The 12,926-nt window shown below is 48.0% G+C and overlaps 1 protein-coding gene across 3 annotated transcripts in view; it reads right to left on the bottom strand.

The window, feature by feature from the left end:
* The window catches only part of PLS3 (plastin 3), a 44,888-nt gene extending 34,551 nt beyond the window's left edge, over positions 1–10,337 (bottom strand). Inside the window, exons 1-2 of one of the 3 annotated variants that reach the window (XM_042876468.1) lie at positions 10,305–10,337; positions 4,679–4,824 (exon numbers count right to left, since the gene is read on the bottom strand). The gene's annotated coding sequence lies outside the window, so the exon portion shown is untranslated. The remainder of the gene's footprint in view (positions 1–4,678; positions 4,825–10,304) is intronic. The other 2 variants (XM_042876469.1, XM_042876471.1) reach the window with 2 other exon arrangements.
* Positions 10,338–12,926: the final 2,589 nt, after the last annotated feature.

Genomic DNA, 12,926 nt, shown 5'->3' with positions numbered 1-12,926 from the left:
ATATATGTGTGTGTGTGTGTGTGTGTGTGTGTGTGTGCATGTATATTCCCCTGCAGCGGCCCACCAGAAGGCAAACACTCTTTTAACTCAAAGAAAACAGCTACAGACTATTACAAGACTCCAGCATCAGCCTGCTCATTAGGGTCCTGCCACAGAGGCTCCAAGGCAGGAGAGCATCCAAGCCAATCCCTGGGACAAGACTCAGCATCCTGGAATCTCAAAACCACAGCCCTGCTCCAAACCCAAACAATGCTCTGCAGACCCTTCCCAGCTGATTATCAGAAGGAACGCAAGATTGCAACGGCAGTGTAAACAAGGACCTGGGATTTATGACCCTTCAGATGTTGTTTAGCCAGTTGAAACGCTGCTTCATGAATTACAACTGCCAATCACAGGGACGGGTTGCTTGAGTTTAGTTTCCACTCGGGCAGAGCAGTTCTGGAGACACTGAAAACTTCAGTGTTTACCCAGCAGCTTCACCTCCTCTAGTAAAAGGAGGGGAGCAACTGGGACTTGTCTGACCACTGCATCAACACGAACAGCATCACTCCCAGCCCCTTTTCCTGCCACTGACAAGCCAGTGTTACGCCGGACTTGCAGCATGCACAAGCAGGATCACACCTCAACTTGTCAGCTCCTGCATTGCCAAGCTACAAACATACATTTACGTAAAGGGCATATAGAAAAGTAGGATTTTAGCTGCAATTCCCTGGTTCCAACAGGACAAGCACAGAAGAACATACAGGTGGCACACAGATGACAGCACAATTATTTCACTGCACATCACCTTCCATCTAACCCAGATAGGTGCGAGTTTGTTATCCATCATCATCTTCAACTTCCATTTTAAATATCTTTTATGCACTCAGCTGTGGCAAACCCTAAATCAGTCACAAACATACTGGCAAAAAAAAAAAAAAAAAAAAAAAAAATCAGTCCCACATGTAAAAATTTGAGTGCAGAATCACGTGCCTTCCTATTCCCCTTCTAGGAAGAAAATACTTTTCATATGTCGATCTTTAAAGAAGGCAGAACAAAGGGGATTTTCCTTAAGCTTTGCTTCCTGCCACCACAATGAGATGCTGCAAATCCAGTAGGGATTCAAAGGACATCCCCAGTGCCCTGCAAGTCGTTACGTTCTCCCAGCAGGACAGACTCCCACCACCTGGAGTCAAGGCAACAGAAGAAATTGTGCCCACCAAACCTGGCAGAAGCCACACAACTGGGCCCCAGAGCAAGGGGAGGATGACCTCCAGCACCCAGAGCCAAGCACACCATTGCTGCACTGCTTTCACCACATCTCCTGCAAAGCATAGCATCCCCCCGAACCACAGCCTCACCAGCACCTGGTGCTGGAAAAATAGGTACAGAACAGTCACACTGCCTGTCTGAGGCACCCCACATCATTAGATTTTCTTCCTTATGTTTTCTGCTTCCTTCTGCTTATTTTGCAATTGCTCCCGCATTGGTGTTCTGCAGGCTTTCCTTCTCTTGACTTGCTTCTGCAACAGGCAGCAAATCACATCCCCTCATAAAAGTTCCTGCATTTATATAATGTTTAAAAGCAGCCTTGCTAGCATTCTTTTCAAGTTAAAAAAAAAAAAAATCAGTCCCTTTAGCACAAAAATGTCTGTACTAAAGAAATAACTGCAGGAGTCAGTTTTTCCACTTTAAGAAATTGAGAGGTGAACTAATAGACTGTTGACTCTCAGCTTAAGTAAAAACACACAGCTGAATTAGGCAAAGGCTGAAGGCTCTGTCTCTAGGCTTCAGGAGGAAAAAAATCCTCCTGGTGCCCTTCCACAGTCAGCTTCTCAATTGTTTACAAAGGTTTTATAAACGAGACAATATTTCCTCATCTTGAAGTTTTTTTTCTGCAGTCTAGCCTAGATTAGAAGAACCAGAAACAGAACAGGCCAAGGCGGAGTCCACAGAAATTGAAGAGAAAAAGGCACTTCAGAGAGACGTTTGATCATCAAGGTCATGTAAACCATTCCAGGCCTGTGAAGCATGCTAGTCAGAAATAGCTGTGAAACAGGCAACCAGGCAGGGGCTCCCTGCTCTCCTCCTGTCTCTGTTCCTCCCTCATGCTCCCCTGTTCCTTTTGTTCACCCAGAACATCCATACAGGATGGAGGCTGCCCGAGTCCCACACCACGTGCCACCGTCCGTGCAGAACAGGCAGGGGACAGCAACTGGCTGGCACTGCTGAAGCAACTCGCTGCCTCATAGCATGGCCAAGGACAATGGAAAACAACATAAAACAAGGCAAGGAGTCAACAGCTGAGCTTTAACTAGGCAGAGAACTGATGCCCAAAGCAAAGAAAGCAATCCTAGAGCCACCCACTCCAACTTGCCTCAGCAGTCTTAGCTTTAGAACTTGACTTTTCTAATAGGCATAGGGCAGAATGAGATCATCATCCCAGACACTGGTCAATCTCCTGCCCTTAATGTTTGGTTTCTTTTCAGTTGTTTAATTTAATAAGACGATGGAAAATCGTGCAGTTCAGGCCCAGACAGACAGGACTGTGTGGGAAACTGCAGGACAGGAGCAGCCTCCAAGCCTTACAGCTCTTCCGGGCTGAGACTTACCTCAGTTGGCAGCCCAGCACCAAAAGCACCCCCTGAAACATCACTGCGATTCTTGCTGGGCATCAAAATGCTGCTCAGCAAGAATTCAGGATGATACAAGGTTCTGCTTTGGGGCTAGGGCTGCTAGCTCCAATGAATGCGCAGCACAGATACAATTTCTCACCAGACTCTCTGCCAAGTTCACAGATTTAGGTAGCGCAGCACCTTCCCCTCTGTGAAAGCGTCTCCCCAGCCAGGATCCCTTTCCAGCCCCAGACTCTCTTCTCAGAGAGCTAGGGTCCTCCCAAGGGTCATCCCATCCAACTAACCCTCTCCACTGATAAGGATGAACCAGGAGTTTCCTCCAGGCCACTGGACTGCAGAGCCCATGGTTGCCAGCCGACACTTTTCAACTCTCAGTTCCTGCCAAGAAGCACAGCTAAAAACTGTATTCCATCTCTGCAATAACTGCATGGGTAGGAAGTCACTCTTGACTGCGCACCTTGCTGACAGGGGTCACCCCTACACTTTCCAATGCATTAGCAGCAGATTTTCTAAGACATTTTGCAGCTGAAGAGCTTCCCATGGCTGCCAGCATCCCAAGAGCCAAGACATGAATGAGTTGTGCACAGCCTTTCTTTTCAGCAGAAAAGCTATTTTCAATCCAAGTCCATGTAGGGTGGAGCTCAGTGTCCAACCAGGCCAAAAAAACCACTACAATCCACAAGACCAATGCCTGGCAACCTTTGCTTGCAGACTGATGTCTGTGCTATTTTGGGGATAGAAGAAATTTAGAATAAAAAGATATATAAATTAAAAAACAAAGGCGGCTATGAGAAGTGAATAGAGGGAAGGGCCAGATTTATCCTGTGTATTTTGGTCTAAAGAACAACGCTCTAAAGACCATGAATCAGAATTGCTTTCTTTTCTTTTTCCAAACACAGCTTACAAGGTATCGTTTATATCATGGGCTGAGAACAGAAGAGCACAGCCCCAAAATATTTTGTATTCAAACCATGGCTCCTTGCACAACAGTGGGGCCCTTGGGAGGATGAGGCAGGGAAGCAGCCACCAGCCATAGACATACAACCAGGATCCCAAGCAAGGAGCTTTCCTCTCTGACACCACTACAGTATCTGTTGGGACACCTTGTTCTCTTCTGATGCTGGGATTGCAAGAAAAGGACAAAGCAGAGTTGCCAAAGTGACCTGATGACTGGAAAATAAGGGAAGTTTAGCATATTTATGGTAATGGCAAAACAGGCAACCCACCATGGGCAGAAATGGTTCACATGCTCTTCAGCACCTACAAGAGAATCAGATCACACAGACTTCCTACATAACCGGACCTCTAGGTTCTGCTTAATACAGGCAACACCCCAACAACTCCTTAAGACACAGGCATTCAACCCAACTTAACGCAGCCATTTCTTTCTACCATGTTACCTCCACCTTCCCTACAGCACAATTTGTCTAAAACAGGGTATGTACAGCTTCTCTTATTGCTTTCAGATGCTTCTTTAACATCCATTCACAAACTGCAAAACACTGGCAAGAGTATCTCCAGAGTCCCTTCTCTGCCTGACCAGGGCTGGATTATTAACATCATTACAGAAGTCTGCAATTACTTCTCTTGGCAGAATGCAAAAAAGGGCAGAAGAGAAAAGAAAGTACACTGGGCTAAGAGCATTTCCATTATTTTCCCTGTTTAGCTATCCTCTTTAATTGCACTCATAATCCAGCTCCGCTAGAGAAGTGAATATTCACTGAAATAATGACCATCTGTGAGCTGTAGACTAATGAGAACCAGAACAAAGCTGAGGACCAGCATTGACGTACCCCAAGCACTGCTGGCATCTCAGTCACTGGCCTCCAAGGAAAAAGGTAAACAGCTACACAAAGCTGTGAAGTTCAACCTAAGACTTCATTAGTGATGCAGTATGAGGGGACCCTAGATACCCCTTAACACCAGGTGATATTCACTATCACTATCCCTTCTTTCCATCTTGTTCCACCCACAAAGGACAGCACCTGCTACCTGCTCTCCCACCTCCCATCACAGCAAGCCACTTCCAGCTTTAAAAGAAACAAACAAATAAACCAGCTTACTCCAAAACATTGAAATTAGCCTTCCAGCAGAGACACTACACCTTATCTTCTGAAGATCACAGCAACAGTCTCTCTTCACAGCTATGCAGCAGGGACTCCCAGGAGCATCTGTGAGCTGTCAGTCTTTTGACAGGAACAAAAACCTACTGAAGAGGCAGGAAAAACAGCTGTAAGCATTTCAAAGGAGGAAATGAGACAAGGAGACTGCTTATAAGCATCTGGACCATATGGATTGACATGAGCAAGCGGCCGCAACCCTGACCAGAGCTTCCCATTTCAGACAGTTGTCCTGCTCCCCACATCCTCAGCTGCGCGTCGAACCAGCAATTATTTTATTTATGTCAGTAATGCTGAGGCCACCGTGCCTTGTGGGGATAGCTGTGGTGGTGCAAGAGTGTGTTGCATCCCACCTGGGCACAGCCCCAGCAACCAGCCTGCCTAGGACGCTGCATTTCCACAGGCAGCCGCCATCCTCGTGACTCCCAGCTGCTGAAAGGCAGAGATAAACTAACAGGGCTCAACCAGCAACACATGCAAAAAGAGAAAGAACAGCTCTTTGCTGATAGTAACCCCACTGAGGACACGTGGGCTGCCTCTTCATCCCCACGTCATTCGCAAACCCAGTGACAAAGAGAATGCTGAATTGGCCAGACCCACAAAACACAGATCTGACCCACTGGTTGTTAGAGGAGCACACCTGATCTTGTTCTTCCAAGCGGGCCAGACAGGACTTGCTTGTCATTCTTTGCATTTTTAATCTGTGGCCAAAAAAGCCAACAGCTGTCAGGCTGGTGGGATGCCCTAACACCCTGCCTGGCCTGGGCACACCGTGCTGGGAGCAGCCCCTGCCCATTGCACAAAGAGCTTTGACACCTCAGGACTGAGCATCCTGGTGTTGGCAGAGCACACACTGGCATGTCCTGCTCCCCTAGCCTTCGAAGCAGAGATTTCTGCCACTTTGCTCCATTGCTTCTCACTCAGAGAAGAGGGTTTGCCATGTGTATGGCTGACAGATCACAGAGCTCACCAATCCTGTTACACCCAGAGCCAGAACGTATCTCAGACACAGCCAGTGGTGCCTGCTGCCCAGCACTAGATCCTGCAGCCGTACACAGGCCCAAGTCCCACCCTGGGGCTGCTGTCAAAACCACTACTTGTCAGGAAGGGGGGCATCAGGCACACAGTGCTGCAAAATGCCCATCCTGAGGCTTGTGATGGGGCTCAACCATCCCTGACAGACGGGATTTCCTGACCCCACGCTGGCAGTAGGCAACGCTACAAAGTCTTAGGCTGCTTGCTGCTAAAGTGCAGAAAACCTGGTAGAAATGAGTTTTGTGAAGGAGCTGAGCAGCACAGCAAGATCCCTTGCACTGATGTAAAGGAGGGGGCATGGGGATTAATCCCCCCCAGGCACGGCATCAGCCTTGCTGTACCATCTGACTACGCCGGGACAGGGCTGGGTATCTGCAGGGCTGCACAAGCCAGCACTGCAGGCTAAGACTAAAGCTATGCTAAATGCTGGCATGCATAATCACAACCCATGCCTCACCTATCCCAAAGCATCCCAGCACTCCCCCAGAGAAGCCAACAGCAGGGGCACCTTCATTAAGACCCTTGCTATCCAATAAGCTTGAGAGAAACAACACATCCAGCTGAACAAAACCTAAACGTGTGCAGCAGAGGACACAACAGTGCCACACTGATGGGCAGCAGTCACAGGGCTGGCAGTGATTATAGCCACTCACTGTCAGCTGAGCTGCTCGGAGCCATCAGCATCCCTCAGCCACACCACCCAGAGCCCTGGTGCCAGATCATTGCTCAGCTGCCTTCAGTCCTGAGATCACACCTCTCACCCTCCCACCTGTTCCCAAAACAGTTGTGAGAACAGCAGGTGCCTCTGGGCTGGAAAAGGCCCTAAAGGATGTAGGCAAGGTAATGCTGGCAGTGTGTTACAGCCTGAGCAAATCTCAGGATGTTGGAGGGGACAGCAGTCCTCATGCACACCCAGCCACCAGCACTGCATGCTGAGCTCAGCCACAGCTGCTTGTGCAATGCTCCAACTCCCCAAGGGTCAATAGAAACGTATGTGCAAAGATGTCAACAACAGATGCCTATCTAAGGGTTGGGAGAGGAGCACAGCAAGGTGATGTTGTGTCATTCATTACAGTAACCCAATTAAAAAAAAAAAAAAAAGAAGCATTACTTAATACACCCTTGCATCACCCTCATCACAAAACTAAGACCAACTCTTTTTAATCTGCTTGGATTGAACGTTTTGTTCTGTAAGTATGAAGTAAGGTTGTTTAATGAACTTCTTCCAAAATTAGCACCCAGCTTTATCTTTGACATGAATCCAGGAACTTCTATCACTACATTTACGTTTGGCTTTTTGATGTGATTAGTAGCTTTTTGGACATTGAGCTCACAGAGCAGCTGAACACATACAGCACATTTCAGAAGCAATAGTACCCAGCACATAAAGATTAGCAATCAGCTCCTAAATACTTATGCCTCATATGGCTGCTGCTCCCAGGGTGGCAAGGAACTTCTGCCTTGTAATAAGTTACAAATTAATATTTGTAATTGCACCATGGGGTTGATAGCCTGTCAGTCACATGCTCTGACAGCGGGCATTGATTACAAGGAGGAACATCAGCCTTCCCAGGAAAGAAATTGCAATGACCCCAATCTGCAAACTGCAAGGAAACAACGTAGCATCGAAAGTCAAACACACTCCCAAGGAAAAGCCAAGCCAACAGGTCCATGTCTACAGGGGGACGGATCTCCCTGCAGGACTCTGGTCTCCAGCATTCAGCATTTTAAGGAGAGGGATGCAAAGTGTTGTAACTTAGTAAAAAGAAAAAAAAAAAGAAGAAAAAAAAAAAAAAAAAGAAAAATCTGAAAAATGTGCTGTGAAACGCAGAAGTATGCAGAGCGGGTGTGTGGTTTTGCTGAGCACACGGCCTCCTTGTGTCACCCCACCTATCACTCCATGCTGTGGAAAACAGGTTACCAAGGACACAGGTAGGGGCAGCTTCACCAGGTTAGCTTCTACCATCTGACACAGAACCACCAAAACAACCTCAGGGCCAAATGGGGCTGTGTTAAGTGATAAACGGTGCTCGCTACTGATCGCTACCACCAACTTTAATATAGAAGTGGATTAAAATATCCATGCAGGTATAGAAACATCACAGGCACACCTTCCCTCCCTCAGCCCACTGCCAACCATGTACAAAACAAAAAGCATTTCTCTTCCCTCAATGCATAAAGCCAACCACGTTAGCAAAAAAAAAATGCAACGGATGCACTGATGCTTCAAGAAGTAGAGCATTTACAGTTTTACTATGTAAGTTTTACCATAAAAGCATAAGTGTATCACTGTACACTTAGATCACTGGCAGCTGAGTAAAATTACTGTCCCTAACATTCTTTTTGAACAGTCATTAAAAGCAGAATTCTCCTTTGCGTCTCATTTCTGTACAGCAAGTTAAGCTGCTGCACGAGGGCCAAGAAAACACAGGAAAAAGTTTGGAGAAGGTCCTGCTGGATTGGATGTGGCAGCAAATCCACTGAACCAGGCTGCAGTTCCTTCACTTATTGTCTTAATCTCTCAACAATTGAAACCCAGAGCACAGGAGGCAATAAGGCAGTCCCAGGGGATGGGGGTCCTCTGCCTTTATCCCAAACCTGAGCATCCATCAGACAAATATCTAATGAAGTCTTCAGTCCCCACAGCTCTCCCCACTGCGAAGCTAATCCAGACAAAACCAGCAAATAGGTTTCTGGAGATTTGGGCATTCTATAATCTGAGTGGTTATTTGCCTACTTTATAGGAGGGGTGACTTGGTCTGATTAGCTTTGATAAGAGAACAAAGACCCCAGCTTAGCACGGCTCTTTCTATCTAGTACTGAATAACCGAATTTTATAATCATGTTATGATCTCTTCACCAGACAAAGAATGAGTAATTCATCTTTCACAAGCAGAGAATTCTTCCGAAGGAGCTCAGTTACAACCCGGGCAACATCCTCAAATTGTTCAACTCCTGGCCAAGATTAACGAGCTGCGATAAGAGCAGCGCCGAAAAAAAAAAAAAAAAGAAGATTTCCCTTCACAAATTATCCTAAATACATCTTTTTAAAAGCATTCCAACACAAACCAGCAATCTTAAGTCCTCTACTTGCACCCCACAGTGCCCCTGGGGCTGAAATGTGCAGCATATTGCACCCAGGGGATGGGCCTTGTGTCAGCTAATCCCTTCCATGGCTGCTACCCGCAGCCAGACTACCGGCAGCTCCTCTTTGAACAAGATGCCTTTTCAAAACAGATTGAATTTCTATACATCATTATGCACAGCACTAACATATGTTGATCTCGGCAACTATTCCTTCTTTATATCCAGGTTCCAGCTGTTGCCTTTAAAGTGACTCTGTAAGTCTCCCAAGCACGAAGGAGGTTTTCTTCTCAAGTTACCCAGCTCACTTGAGGAGTCACAAGTGTTACCCGCTGAACAACGGCTCCAAATTCTCGTGCTAAAGCTATTTATCTGAGATATCTATTATCTTTTATAGTCTCTTCCACAGACTGACCAAAAAACAGGAAGCCCAGCTCCAGTTTGCACACACATTCCTCTGGGATTGTGTAACAGCAATAACAACCCCGAGGCTGATTCAATGGCATTTGCTCAGAGCTATGCAACAGCTCCCCTGAAAAGAGCAAAACGAGCCCAAGTGATGCTCTGCTCCAAGGTGCTGATGCTCCTGCAGAGCAGATGCGTGCAGCCTCTCCCAGGGAAGCACTACCACGGAAGCTAGATTCCCCTCCGTGTGTCTCCACTATTTTCACTCAGATTAAAACTTAAAAGTCACTCTGTTGCTCTGAGAGGACACGTTAGCTCTGTGAGCATCAGGATTTGATGCTACCTCCTACCGGGGCTCTCCAGCCTCCCCCCGTGCCAAAGAAAGCCCAAAGCCTCACCCTCTCTGAAAGCCCCCACCGCTCCCCTTCCCTTCGCAGTCTCCCAACAAGAAGCCATTGTTCGGGGCAGCACGGGGACGTTTCCTCTCCCGGCCCCAATTAAAAACGTACAAAAATAAACCCCCACACGCTCGACCCACGACTTTGCTTTATCCCACCCACTCCACCAGCTCCGCTTTCCTCGCTCTTTCTGCCGTCGGCCACGTTCCTCTGCACAAAAGACCAAAGTGAAGCGCAGTCCCCGTTTCAGTGCCGCCCTGCGGGATCCCACAGCTCCTCGCAGCCGGTCGCTGCTTTCCCAGCTCTCACAAACCCGAAGTTTAGCACAAGTCAGGCTCTGGTTGTTCACCGACCCGGGCTTGGAAGGGGGATGGAGGGGAGGGGGCATTTTCTACGGGGTTCAATCACCCAAAGTCCTTTTCACGACCACAAAGGACCCGGAGCGCCCCGTCGTCACCAGGAACGCACCGGGGCCATTCACCAGACGCGGGGGGGGAGGACAAGCGGGGGATGGGACAAGCAGGGCCGGGTGGAACCCCGCGGAACCTCCGCGGCCGCTGGAAGGATGCTCGGCCCGAAACGAGTGCACAGCAACTTTTTTTCCCCAAGTTAGAGCCGTGCTGGGGAAAACTCCCAGCAACACTCACCGCCCGTACGCCGAGCCGAGCCGAGCCGAGCCGAGCCGAGCCGAGCCGCCCTGCCCCGTGCCGTGCCGTGCCGTGCCGTGCCTCAGCCCCACTGCCCGCGCTCGTTGTGCCCCAGCCCCATCGCCCCTCCGGATTGGACCCCGGAGGCCGCACATCACGGCGGCCCAGCACGGCGATTAGGCGGCGGCGGAGTCACTCAGGGTGGGGAGGAGCCGGCCGGCCCGGAGCACCGCCTGCCTTGCCTTGCTTTGCCTTACCCTGCTCCGCGTGGCCCTGCTACCCCGCGAACATCCCCGCTCCGTGGATCCCAGTTCCCATGCATGCGTTGTTCCGGTCCTGCAAGCTTTCCTCGTTCTTCCCTTGTGTGCGTTTCTCCTTCCCTACTGGCTGCCATCCCTTCTGTCCTACACGCATCCCTGGGGATGCGTTCCTTCTCCCGGCTCAGGGCTCCTCTTGCAATCTTAACTTCTCCACCCTGAGCTGGAGGTGCTGAGGATGCCCAGGAGAAACTGATGCAGGTGGAAGGCTTCCAAGAGACCCCCTCTCCTTTCCCCCCCGACGGGGGGTGTGTGCAGGTGTCTGTCTCCTTGCACTCTGTGCTCTGCACTCCTGCACATGGAGCATTGCTGTGGCCTTTCCCTGCTTCCAGCCATCCGATTTGGGATAGGTGACCTCATAACTGGCCTCATTTCTGTGTTTGCTGCACATTCACACTGAAAATTGCTGGAAGGGCTCGGGAAGCCGAGGGCCCTAGGGATGCTCCAGCACAGAAGTGATGAAGAGCAGAAGTTAATTCAAAAAGAAAGCCTTGAACTAAGAAAGAAAAACACAATCTGCCCTGGGAGGAAGGAGGTGAACAGAAAGCAGGGATCTGGAGCTGCAGCACAGAGCTGGGTCAGAAAGCTGTGTCCCAAATAAGGGACTTCACTCCTCCCAGCACCATGAGCCACCAGCATCACACTGCCACCTCCAGCAGCACAAAACACAGGCTGATGCCTGAAAGCCTTCTTCTGCTTTTGGGAGAAGAGAGGCATGCTCTCAAGGACACACAACCTTTTTCAGGTCAGAAAGACAAGCTATGTCTGTGCCCGGAGGTGAGAACAGCACAAAGTAATAAATTCAGGTGTAAACAGGAGTGTAAATGTGAGGTGTTAGGTCTTCTACAGAGCAATAGCACGTGTCCCATTTCTTTGTGCTTAACTGTTTTCCATCACGGTGAGAAAACTGAACTTGCAAAAAGGCTACGATTACCTAACAAACTATAATTAGATATGGTCCACACCAGCAGTAGATCATTCTCTTTCTTCTATTTAAAAATTAAATAAATGTAGGACATATTTAGCTAGGACTGGCCAGCAGGATCCATTGTGATGAATATTTATGCACGTTAGAAGTGCAACATGTACAGTCACAAAATTATATGGCTTTATATGAATTATTTACAGGAAGTCTGCCGGTCCGGTCATGAAAGAATAAAGAAAATCGTATCTCACTGTCAAAACCATCAGGAAAAATCATTTTGCAGCTAATTTTCCAAAGCTATGAAATGAAAGGATCTGGCAGAGTGGTTCCACATGATGGGAACAACACGGCTCACAGTGGGAGGTTCCTCATCCCATTAGCTGGAGCAGCTCCCGAGGAGAATCAGACTCTCTTGCTCCCATCCTTTTATTCTCCTCTTACAGCTGAATTTCCCATTGGATGTCAGAAATGTTTGCATATGCATCAGTTTATCAGAGCAGCTCTCAGGAGGTAGCAGTAGTAATTTTATGGCCATCTATATTTTACACTCTGGGGTGGGAGTCCTGTGCTGCTATTAGATAAATTGCATTACTGACACAACAGAACTGCCCATGTTTTTGATTCTGGTTATGAATTCTAGGGGAAAAAAAAAAAAAAAGACACTTGAGGGTTGTTGGATTGTTGGTGTTTTTTGGTTTTTGGTTTTTTTTTTGTCAGATTTTGGAAGCATGCCAACATAACAGAGCGAGAGACATGAAATCATCTTTGTAGATCTCGACTATTCAGAAAATGCAGATTACACGTTTCCGTGCCCTGCTTTTGTCCAAAGCAGAAGTATAAAACAGGCGACTCTTTGTTCTCCAAATGAGGGAGTAAAGTATTAAACATACTGAACATCTACCAGTTGTCTCTTCATTAGGATTTCCCTTCATAAGCAATGAAAGTTTGGCTCCAGAGGGCAAGTCCATTCGTTCAGCAGGAATACAACCACCCCTTATTATCCTGATATGGACATCATGCTCAGGTCACCGTGTTTATTGCACACTCAGCCTAATTTCTCTGTTCTGAGTGACGTACTAAAACCTGTTCAGAAGAGATTCATTTATATATAACCAATGAACTTTCCAAAGCCAAAGAAGCTGCACGTCCTTAAGTAATTGGCAAATGAGTGTCAGCTGGACATGGATGGAGCAGCACCAGCGCTCTGCAGGCCTTGCTGCTGCAGGCTCAGTGCTTCACAAGTTAGTTACATGAGTTGTAACTACGTCTGTTTAAATGGAAGCCTCCTCTGGCAGCTCAGTAATAAATCTGCACTGCTTTCCTGCACAGATGTAACTGCACCAAAGTGACTTCTCTCGTGGCTGTGTTACTGAATAATAC

Source organism: Lagopus leucura, unplaced genomic scaffold (assembly GCF_019238085.1).
Source record: "Lagopus leucura isolate 7727_CA_CO unplaced genomic scaffold, USGS_WTPT01 Super-Scaffold_100016, whole genome shotgun sequence".
Lineage (NCBI taxonomy): Eukaryota > Metazoa > Chordata > Aves > Galliformes > Phasianidae > Lagopus > Lagopus leucura.
Note: the sequence above shows the minus strand (reverse complement) of the source record. Positions and strands in the feature narration are given on the sequence as shown.